The following is a 12,305-nucleotide window of genomic DNA, read 5'->3' on the forward strand; positions in this document are numbered from 1 at the left end:
ATAATAATGTGCATATTTACATGGAACGTACTGTTATCTTTAAGATATATATTTCTATTATAAGTTTTATATTAAAGTTATAAAATATTTGATTAAAATATTTAGAATTATTATTAATAATAATTTTAGAAAATCTACATGGTTGTTATAGAGGGGTAGTTTTACAAAGAGCGTACTGTCATAGAGATGGTTGTTGCTGTTATAGGTAGAAAGTTGTTATAGAGAGGTAAAATATAACAAAAAAATCGATTCAGAGAAAAATTAGACTTTTATAGTCAATGACGGTTATATATGGATAATGTTATAGAGATTAATGAGTATTGTACTAGTATATATTTGGGGCTATCTGATTGGTCAATGGACACGTGTACTTTCTTTTCCGCTACCAAAATTACTGATTCTGGCAGCAATCAATTTCTTGTCTTATTGCAATTTGTATTGGTTGCTCGAGTCCGGGACCGAAGTGTGGTTCTTTTGGATTCAAAAGATAAAAATAAGTATAAAAAAAATTGACAATCATTTTATATATAGTGCGGTTATTCACCGTGCTATGCCTTAACGGCACGTTTGTCCGTTAAGGTATAGTGTGGTGAATAATCGCGCTATATTTGAACTCAAAAAGGACGGGATGTATAGCGCATGTATAACATGCGCTATACCTATATAAAAAAAGTGTCATCTCCTTCCCACACCAGAGCGCGAACTCCATTGGAGCCCACCCGTCCCACAAAAATGTATCTTCTCCGCATTGTAGCAAGATAACACCGGATTCAAGGCGTTGTCGTGTAGTGGATCCCGTCGATTGCTCGTTTCGGCCCCTAAATCATCAAATTTTTATATTTCAAAAAACTTTAAATCGAGGTATTCCGACTTACTTTTTGGTAAAACTCATGTATATAAAATGCTTATTAGTTGTTATTTACTATGGGCTATGTTTTTTTGTTATCGTTTTGTGATTTAATTAATTTATTATTTTTTATCCGGATTAGATTATTTATGTACTAAAAAATTAGTAAAAATATATATTGTTATTTTATGAATAATTATTGTTATATGTGATTTTATTGTTGTACGTATATTAATATGTGACTTTATTATTGTTTAGTGCCTTTTAATGTTATATTGTACCCTTAATTATTATGTAGTGCCCTTTAGTGTAGTAAAACTGATAATAAATTTTACCTTATGGTAGTTGACTTTGTTCATGGTCATTTAGAGTAGTGTTATTTTAGTGCCTTTTAAGATTCCGTTATGTAGAATAAAAACTAGGTGCTCTCCTTAACAAACTCGGATAAAGTACTCAATTATGGATTTAATGTATCAGTAGATAATTATCAAATATTAGATAAAAATCATAAAATAATCATTTACTGGTAAATTTGAGCAAAATATGAAAGTTAACAAACAAATCGTTACGAATGAAATAAATTCAATAGTATTTACTATTAAGTTTGTAATATTTTTTATATGATTAATTATTGAATAATTACTAATTTATCTTTGTAGTTACTGAAATTAATAATTTAATTATCTGTTAACCTCAAAAATATCTGGAAAAAAATGGTAGTTCATTTAATTATATGCATCCCGGACCTGTATCTCGAGAGCTACTGTTGCTACACGGCAATCATAGGTCTTCACACATCTTGGATGGTGTCCCAGATATTCCGCCCCAGACGTATAGATGATATGTGGGAGTTCATTAGGGACCACCCACTGCATCCCCGTATAGTTAGACGCCTTCAGGATACGGGTTTCTACAGATCCATCGACGGTTGTTGCTGATCGTCCGATACGAGAGGTGCATAGTGGGCGACGACTAAGTTATGGCTCATCACCAAGGGATGCTTTTTAGGTCGACATAACAATACACATAACACATATTGGTGAGGCGTTATGTTTCGCGTGATAATGATACTTTCGGGTACAAGTGGGTCCAGCTTTTTCAGCTCGACAACTTTTTCAGATCGACAGTTTGTTCAGGTCGACAGCTTTTTCAAGGGTGCGTACAAGATGTTGATGAAGAAGATGAAGACAGTGACTAGGGATGCTTATCGGGCGGATTGAGCGGTTAATTACTCTTAACAATTTGGTTTAACGGTTATCGAATTTTAAATGTATTAATCCGCTAGCCACCCGATAAGATATCGTGCGGATTGGTAACGGTTTAGCTCTTATCGGGCGGTTATTGGGCGGTTTATCGGCCTAATTCAATCTATATTGCCTTCATTAATTGTTTGTTGACCGCCTAACATACAAAATTAGAATAGGAAATTACACATTGAGTCCAGACATACATGTCTGTTAACGCCTACATAAGAATGATGTAGTGTGTCATGTGTTGTAGAGTGAAAAAAGTTATGGCACAACACTGTTGTTCTTCTATTAAACATAGACAACATGCATTAGTTTAAAAAAATAAAAGCAGAGGTGAACCATAGACAACATCTTAAACAATCTTGTTGTAGGGTGGGAGAATAAGCTAAGTTAAGCCAAGCCTGTGATCTTCTGATGCATAGTACGTAAGGGTTCTGATTATTTAGGAATTAGGTGTTAGAACTTAGAGATGGAGTACTGGAAGAAGTGAAAGAGTTTTTGATATTTAATATATATATATATATATATATATATATATATATATATATATATATATATATATATATATATATATATATTCTTAACGGGTTAACGGATTATCTATTACGAAAATTGAATAATCCGCCCCCAAATCGATAAGCCGTTAATAAAAATATTTCAATCTGTTCCCCGTCTGTTAAACCGTTAACCCGATACCAATAAGCCATTAAGTTTCGGTTTCGGTTCGATTTTCGGTTTCGGTTCGGTTTTGAACACCCCTAACAGTGACAATGAAATAGTGTCAGCCAGTGATGATAATGGCGAAGGACAATTGTTATTTATTTCCTGGGGTGTATGTTAAATTTTTGTATTGAATCTTTAATGCTAAATATCAATTAGATTTAACCCCATTGGAAATATAATTTTATTTCATACATTTTGCAAACAGAACATTTACAAACATTTAGTACAACAAAATTACCGCAATAAAACACTACGTTTATCCTTGATAATTGGGCATATTGGATAAACTGTCACCTGGAGCTGAATTACCACCGCTTTCCAAATCAGCTGAAAGACATTTACGACGGTCGTGTCATGTTTGGGAACATATGCCACATTTACGTGCATAACGGTATCACCAACATCCATTTGGTTCTGCATACACATTCTTTTTTGCACTTGCCATTGACGCACATAATCCTTGTTACACACTATTTTAAATGGTTTCAGCGGCCAATAATGCTCAGCACCCACTGGCTGCAACTATCCACTATAGGTGTTTAAGTATGCAGCAACACTATATATTTTATCAGCGTACCTCGTTGCCGCGAAACCTGTATGTTGAAAGCACTTCATGCCATGTGAGCATGGCAAGTGATAGATTGACCATTTTTCACAGGAGCATAATCTTCTGGCTTCATTGACAGTATGTGTATTATTCCCGCGGTTATGGTGCAGACCAGTGCGAACTTCAAAAATATTTCGATCGTTGCAATACTGCAAAAATGAATGCCATTGTGCTCGCTTTCTATATTTCTCAAATCGTTTCATTGGTTGCAGCATAAATTCAACACCCATTTCCATCAATGATGATGCACCTATAGATCTTTCAAAAAACCTCTCCGCCATCTGCTTTAATGACATCCGCACCATGGCAGTGACATGTAATCCACGTGCAAACTTCAATAACCCATTGAAAGATTCTGACACATTTGTAGTCGGAATTCTCTTTCTTCTACCACCATCCGCATGCAAAGTCCACTTGTCAAACTCATGTCGCATCAACCAACGATAGGCTTTGGGGTCTTTCTGCCTAATCAATCCATCCGCCTCCTAAATTTACACTCTTGTTGATCTGTTGCAGCCATCCACATTAAATCATGTAAGTCCTTGTTCGGATAAGCCCTCTGGAAGTTGGCCTTCAAGTTCCTAACACAATAACGGTGGTAGGCATACGGTTCCTGCCATGCACGCAAATTTTGTACAGAACTTAAAATACCGCCATGCCGATCAGATATTAGATAAATACCTGAACGTGCTCCTTCAATTGGTTCAAAAACAATGTCTACGTCTCTTGGCTTTCATTGGCACAAATAGCAAATGCTAGGGGAAATATACTTCCATTAGCATCTACTACAACGACGATCAACAACTTAATATCATACTTTCCATAGACATGAGTGTCGTCTATGGATATTACCGGCTGACAATGCACAAAACCATCAATGACTGGTTTAAATACCCAAAAAACATATCTGAATATGTATTCCGGTATTCCCGGACTCCGACAAGCTTCCATTCAACAACAGTCACAGGGTTAAAGTGTTGCAATGTATCCATGTACCTGGGTAGAGCGGCAAAGGACTTATCCCAGTTACCATAAATAATTTCAAACGCACGTTTACGCCCGAGAAATGCCTTTGTTTTGGTAATGGTACATCCATATACCTGGTGGACATATGTTATACACTCTTTGATCTTGTATCTTATGGACGCTTTAATGTGTGAAATCAAGACAAGAGAAATCAAGTCAACATTCAAGTTAAAATAATTCTTACTGAATGTGTCCATTTTATAAGTGTGGGTGCCAATATATTTCTCCCACAATCCACATATTTGTTTTCAACTTTCTCGCACACAGTATCCAATTACAACCTTGAAACCATCTACGACAAATAACCTTGTATACTTCCATAGATGACTCATGAACCACGATCTCACAACACTCTTTTATGCTGTACATTCTCACCGCCCTGCATAGGCGCGCTTTATTAGCAAAAAATATGCCCTTTGACAGTACCATTGCTCTAGATTCATCCCACATTGTTGTCCAAATTTCGTTAAGATCCCTTGTGAGGGCATCTACATCCGGCATACTTGGCAACTGATCTAGGTAGGGAATTTCCCTTGAATGAAATAACACATGGGACTTGTACACTCTAGGTCTAACGGGAGGAGGAGCATGCTCCCTCGTCAAATCAGGTTCATCATTCTCGTCCTCATCATTATCACCCTCATCAGGGAAGGGTGTGTCATCTCCAGACTCATCAACATTGTTGTCATAATCACTATCATCTTCCTGACTCTGCGCATTTGCCAGATCCCTATTAAATATGTCGTCTTCAGACAATTGAGTAAGGACATTACCTTCAAGTTGCTCGTTTTCACTGCACAACTAATAAAATAATGAATTTCTCAAATTCATCCAAACAATACATATAAACTTTATCACTTCACTTATAAATCATAATGTGTTGATATCCCATGATGCACATTATCCTGTTGATGATAACTCCCGGATGGGCCACCATGATCCAACACACCAAAACTATGCATATTCCAACTGTTTGTTGGTTCATAACTTGTAAAATTTATATATGGCCGGTAACCCTTGTGGAATATATGAGTGTTAATATAAATTCAATACATAAAAATAAATATCGTAACACAAAGAAAAATTAAAATTTACCACTCGACTTGTGTATTATGTAAACTTGAGGAGAAATTATGTCCTCGCTCCGTATTCGCCCGTGGAGATAATTTTAGATCTGGCCAAACTCTTTCACCCGGAACCTGTTCGTATAAAATTGCTCCAAAAAATCACCCGATGATTGAGGGATATCCCTACTTTGTGGAACCTCATTATTGCAAATATCTTCAACTTTGACGTACATTTCCAATATTTTTATCATAAGAAGTTACCGGTGTTTATCCGGTGTCCTCAAAAAATCTGTCAGAGTTTCATCGTCTTTAATGTTAAACTCAACATAACAAGCAACCCCTTGTTGAGTAACAGAATACAGATATCTTCCGGTTACTTTGATATTCACCGAAGTTTGCTCAAACTCATTTTTTTACATAACAACGATACCAATCTATCGTATTCCATTGTCAGTGGCAACTTAACATGACACTGTGGAGAACAACTATAACGTACTGAGTTATTCTCCACCACAACCTTAAACCCTCCCCCCTCCAATATAATGAAACTCTAATTTTTCGCTCTTCGGACATTATGACAAAATACAAAATAACTTAACGAACAAGTATTTCGGAAGACCTGAAGGATACTGAATGGATTAATACCTAATTCTGAAACTCCTTAAATAAGAAAAAAACTTGTCTGGGGGTTACAATAATTGAGGTATAGAGCATGCATGATAGGCGCTAAATATATAGCGCATGCATGATAGGCGCTAAATATATGTCACGACCCAATTCTCCCTCCATAAGATGTCATGACGGCACCTGGTCTTTACGACTAGGTAAGCCTAACAAAGATGCGGAAATAACAAAAATGAAAGCAAAACTTAACAACTAACTGTAACAGATAACTAAATAACTGATAACAATCCCGGTTGGCATTTACAACAGCCAACACTCTAATAATACACAGTATTCCCAAAACCCGAAACATCATAAGTCACAAGCTACACGAGGAAAACTAGTATCTCTATACACCAGAGTCTAATAAAAAAAATAAGGAAGGTAAATGACATATAAGGGAATAGAGGGGGACTCCGAGGTCTGCAGAAGCGACAGATATACCTTGAAGTTTTCGTACAACAGCAAGCACTCTCAGTTAGTAGCGGGGCTGATAAGAAGTACCAGGATCTGCACACAAAACATGTGCAGAAGAGTAGCATGAGTACACCACAACAGTACCCAGTAAGTGTCAAGCCTAACCTCGGTAGAGTAGTGACGAGGTCAGGTCCGGGCCGTACTGGTATATAATAATAAGACAGATGCTATAATAAACATGAAGTAAAAACGGGGAAGACAACAACAAGTATTCACAAAGCAATAACAACACCGCACAATGATATAACAACATGGGCGCTCCTGAGATACCGTCTCGTAGTCCCAAAAGTAAATATGCAGGGAGAAATCCCGAGGAACCGTCTCGTAGTCTCAAAAGTAAATGTGCAGGGAGAACTCCTAAGGAACCGCCTCGTAGTCTCAAAAGTAAATGTGCAGGGAGAACTCCCGAGGAACAACCTCATAGTCTCAAAATTAAATGTGCAGGGAGAACTCCCGAGGAACCACCTCGTAGTGTCAAAAGTAAATGTGCAGGGAGAACTCCCGAGGAACCGCCTCGTAGTCTCAAAAATAAATATGCAGTACATGGGGATCTTTTGAGTAAACGCCCCGTAGTCCCAAAGTAAATATGCAGTACAAGGGGATCTCCCGGGATACCGTCCCATAGTCATAAAATAAATACGCAACTCAAACAAATGAATATAACAGTTACAACAAGAAAACCTATAATTTAGGCTAAGTACAAGTAAAGAAAGAAACAGGACTTACTAAACATGCTGCAAAGAGTTCAAATAGGCAATTAGGACATGTAGACATGCTATTCTATGCTAACAAGATAACTACACATGCTAGTATACTCAAGATAAGATGAAAAACAAGCTATTACTCAATAAAAATCAGTTTTTTTCACAAATAGCCCGTGTACACACTCGTCACCTAGTGTACACGGCGCTCACATATCATAACAACACCAAATCCTAATGGGATTTCCCCCAAACAAGGTTAGGCAAGCCAATGACCTCGAACCAAGCTCAAATCAATCTGTAACAATATTTTTCCCACGAATATCCGAATCTGAATGGCCCAAGTCTAGCCAAAATCAATTACATATCATAAATATAACTATAAGAATCTAATCTAATTAATAAAATCAAAGCTAAAGCGAGAAATTAGAAAATCGCCCAAAAAAGTCTCACTGGGCCCGTGTCCCGGAATCGGGTAAAAGTCACAAAATATGAACACACATTCCCTCATGAGTTCACTCGTACCAAAATTATCCAAATCCGATATCAAAATCTCAATCAAAACCTAAAATTTTAGTTGAAGAACTTCTTCCCATTCTCCCCAAAATTTTAACCCAAATCCGAAATTAAATGATGAAATCAACCATAGATTAGTGGAATATAACCATAATCGCCCAATCCGAGCTCTCAAAGTCCCAAAATTGAAAATGAGACCAAACCCTCGAAATTTTCTTTTTTCTGCCGAGCGATCTCGCACCTGCGGTTCAAGAATCCTACCTGTGCCACCGCACCTGCGGAATTCCCATTGCTGGTGCGGATTCCTCTTAAAAACTCAGCGTCCGCATTTGCGATCAAAGGGTCGCACATGCGTGTGCGCACCTGCGGACCCATGTCCGCTTCTGCGGTCTCCCCTTCCAGCTCATTCTCCGCATCTGCGGAACTTCAAGCGCATTTGCGGGCTCGCAGATGCGGAAATTTCCTCGCACCTACGACCCCTGGCCATCTCCCCAATCTCGCTTCTGCGCTTGGCCACCCCACCGCAGGTGCGATTAAACGAGAAGCTTGAAAGCTTTAGCAATTATATAAGTTCAAATTTCGATCCATTAAACATCCGAAACAGGCCCCCGGGACCTCAACCAAATATACCAACAAGTCCTAAAATACCATACGAACTTAGTCGAGCCCTCAAATCACATCAAACAACGCTAAAAATACGAATCACCCTCCGATTCAAACTTAATGAACTTGAAACTTCAAATTTCTACAACCGATACCGAAACCTACCAAACCACGCCCGATTGACCCCAAATTTTGTACACAAGTTATTTTTAACATTACGAACCTACTCCAACTTCCGGAATCGGAATCCGACCCCGATATCAAAAATTTCACTTTTGGTCAAAATCTCCAAAAATTGGACTTTCACCATTTCAAGCCTAATTTAGCCAAAGACCTCCAATTCACATTCCAGATAAACTCCTAAGTCTAAAATCACCCAACGGAGCTAACGGAACCGACGAAACTCCATTCCGGAGTTATCTTCACACAGTTCCAACTACGGTCAAAATCTTAAGACTTAAGCTTTCGTTTAGGGACTAAGTGTCCCAAAATACCCCAAAAACAAAACAAAACTTCCCGGCAAGTCACATAAGCTGAAATAGATACGGGGAAAGTAGTAAATAGGGTATCGGGGCTATAACTCTCAAAACGACCGACCGGGTCGTTACAATATATAGCGCCTATTATGTATGCGCTATACCCATATGAATTATTGGTGGGTCAGTTAAGTGCAGATGAATTATTGGTGGGGCAGGACATTTTATATATTGCGCGGTTATTCACTGCGCTATACCTTAACGGACAAACGTGTTGTTAAGATATAGCGTGGTGGATAACCGCGCTATATATAAAATGATCGTACCTATTTTCGTCGTTTGAGTCCAAAAGAACCCACTTTTGTTCCGGACTCCTCCATTGTTGCTTGTGCGAACTGCTCAGTGCTCTGCTTCCTTGTTTCTTTAGCCTTCACCATTTGCCCGTTAAGGAGTAAAAACCGACACATTTCTGACAAATAATCCCACCCGGGTTCTCTAATTCTTACTGATTGTTTGTCCCTATGTTCTGATTCTACTTTAGTTTGGTTGCTTCTACTGCTGTGCTCTTTCCAAGAGTTCGTTCGAGTTTTTTCTCCTCTTGCTTGGTGTATTTGCGAGTGTTACACATGCATACACCTGTGTATTTTTGCTGGTTCACTATATATTTTTTGATTCCCTACGTAAGTAATTCCCAGCATAAATAAATGTGAATTACTTTTGTACTCTTCTTTTTTAAGTGAGGTAATGAAAGGTTAGTGAGCAGAGAAGTATGCAAATCAAGAGCATAAACTAGAATCAGGTAAAGCAAGAGAATATCATAGAGAAATTAACTTCACATCGAAAGTAAATGGCGATGTGTTTGATTGTGTATTTAGTTTTTTTTGGTGAAAGAAAACCAATTTAATCTCCATTTCTAATGGCATAACTGTTACTGCAAAAATCACTTAATTGCACTTCATATACAAAATATTTCTAATCACAATGTGCCTAATTATATTATCTCTAAAGCACCCGGTAATTGAGTGTTGAGTTTACGTAGTTATAGTTACAACTTTATTGATGCATAAGATATATGGTAAAGATTTCTTCGTGGTATTGTTTCTTTCTTATGTATTTTTGTGCAAAATCAAGTTCATATAATGACTTTTACTACTGCCGCACTATCAACACTCTAATTCATCTGTCAACAACTCAAAAGGTACACTATTTACTTATATCCTATACATTATCACTCAACAACATTTGTAAGTGTGTTAAGGAAATATGTCTCAAATGTATGCCAGTTGTTCTCATTTGTCTTTCTCTTAGAGTATTTTACCCTTTTTCTAACTTTGCGTAAACTAAAATATTTGATATAGTGTATAATTTTCAGATTATACTTTTCTATAAGATTAATTTAAACTGTAAATTTACACCAGAGAGCTAAGAGGAATGCAGAAGAACGAATTGCTGATAAAAATTTAAGCCGTCGTACTAGATATGCACAAATGGCACCCGAGAGAAAATAATATTATTGTCCCAACTACGAGATAAAAGAGCTGAATCGAAAAAACAAAGACTCCTTCAATATTCAAGTAATACAATCTCATCTCTGAAAGTTGATAGCCAACCTCGAAAGCGAAGTGCTCTTACGATTATCAATCCTTCATTATACCTTCAAGAAGGTTAGTAAACCATATTGTTATCTTCCTTTTCTGAAATATAAATTATAATATTTGCTTATACAAATGATGTCTTGTGCAAATTCTGCAATTGTAGTGTCTATAGGCTTTCTTATAATTTGCATTTGTTCTCATTTGTTTATGTCTTAGAGTATTTTACCTTTTTTCTAATTTTGTGTTAACTAAGACATTTGTTCTCATTTGTTTGTCTTGTAGAGGTTTGTTTTGATCTAAGCTTGAAGTGATTTTAGTCACTTACTTTCCTTGGTTAACTTTTTTCCCTAATGTAAAAAATATACAGGTTATAATTTCTAGAACACTGGGTTGTCAAAACAGTTAGGAGCTTCCTAAAAAACTATACCAAAGATTATTACTTGGTGGTGCTACAAGATTAATACTTTGGATATTCACTATTCCAGAGGAGCTCAACTATTTTCAGTTATGGCTTAATGAAATTGAAAAAAATGGTGTAATTGTTAATGGGGTAAGCCCTAGGTTGTAATCATATAAGAAAAATGTTTAGTACTTTCAATAGAATGCTCATATATTTACGTTCTTTGTGTGATAGTTGATATATCACAATTCAGAGAGTTTGATAGACAAATTGCTAATATTGTGGTTTTGTAGTTTTAAACTCTAACTTCTATAAAGTTTAGCAAGCCCTTTGCTATGATTAATCTTTATTTAGTTGCTTGTCTATTACCCACAAGAAAAATAATAATTTTGGTACAGATATTAACGTGTTCTTTGATATTGGGCTTGGGCCTGTGCACAGTACGGGCAAGGCCCTACTAGTTAATACTTAAACGGAAGGAGGGTTAAAAGAGTAATTATAATTTTAGACTGTTCTTGCTGTTAAACTTTCCCAACAATTCTTATTGAAAGCAGATAAAACGATAGTAAAAATAATGTAGTGGATGCCACGGCAGCCTGAGTTATTGTCCAATTATACCCAAAATTCATTTGGATTAAAATGTGTTAGGTCAAAATGGGTTAAACAATGCATTGTAACTCAACCTGTTCAAATTGACCCAAATCTTTGTATTATTCTGAATTTTTAAACAAGTATATCTAGAATATTTTCATATATATAACAATAATTTTTATTACTACTTTTTGTAAATATCATTTTGGAATGGTTTATGATGATGAAATATTTTTTTTTCCCTTTTTTTTTCGTGTTGCTTCTAGTCTTATATTTTGGAGTAAATGTCAATTAATGGCTAATGATTTCTTTCCTCAATTTAGATATAAAACTTCATTTGATAGTTCTTTTTATTTTATTTTATAATACTAACAAAAATCAAAATAACAAAAAAAAAAAGAAGTAAAATTAGAGCTTCCCACCCCACTTCCGAACCCTCACCTTCACCCTAAATAAAAATATTATTTAGAATACTTTCTTTTCATGTTGTAGACAGAGTATTTTCTTTTTCATTTGTAGAAAAAATATTTTTTTTTTATGATGTAGAAAAATATTTTCTTTCATTTCATCAAACTAAGTACTTTTTCTTATTAACAACAGCCATAACAACAACGACCCAGTGTATTCCCATAAGTGAGGTCTGGGCAGGGTGAGATGTACGCAGCCTTAAACCCTACCCTGGACGGTCAGAGAGGCTGTTTCCGATAGACCCTCAGGTAGAGAAAAGATGAAAGAAGCACTGATATCAAGTAATAACAGTATA

Source organism: Nicotiana tomentosiformis, chromosome 5, assembly GCF_000390325.3.
Source record: "Nicotiana tomentosiformis chromosome 5, ASM39032v3, whole genome shotgun sequence".
Lineage (NCBI taxonomy): Eukaryota > Viridiplantae > Streptophyta > Magnoliopsida > Solanales > Solanaceae > Nicotiana > Nicotiana tomentosiformis.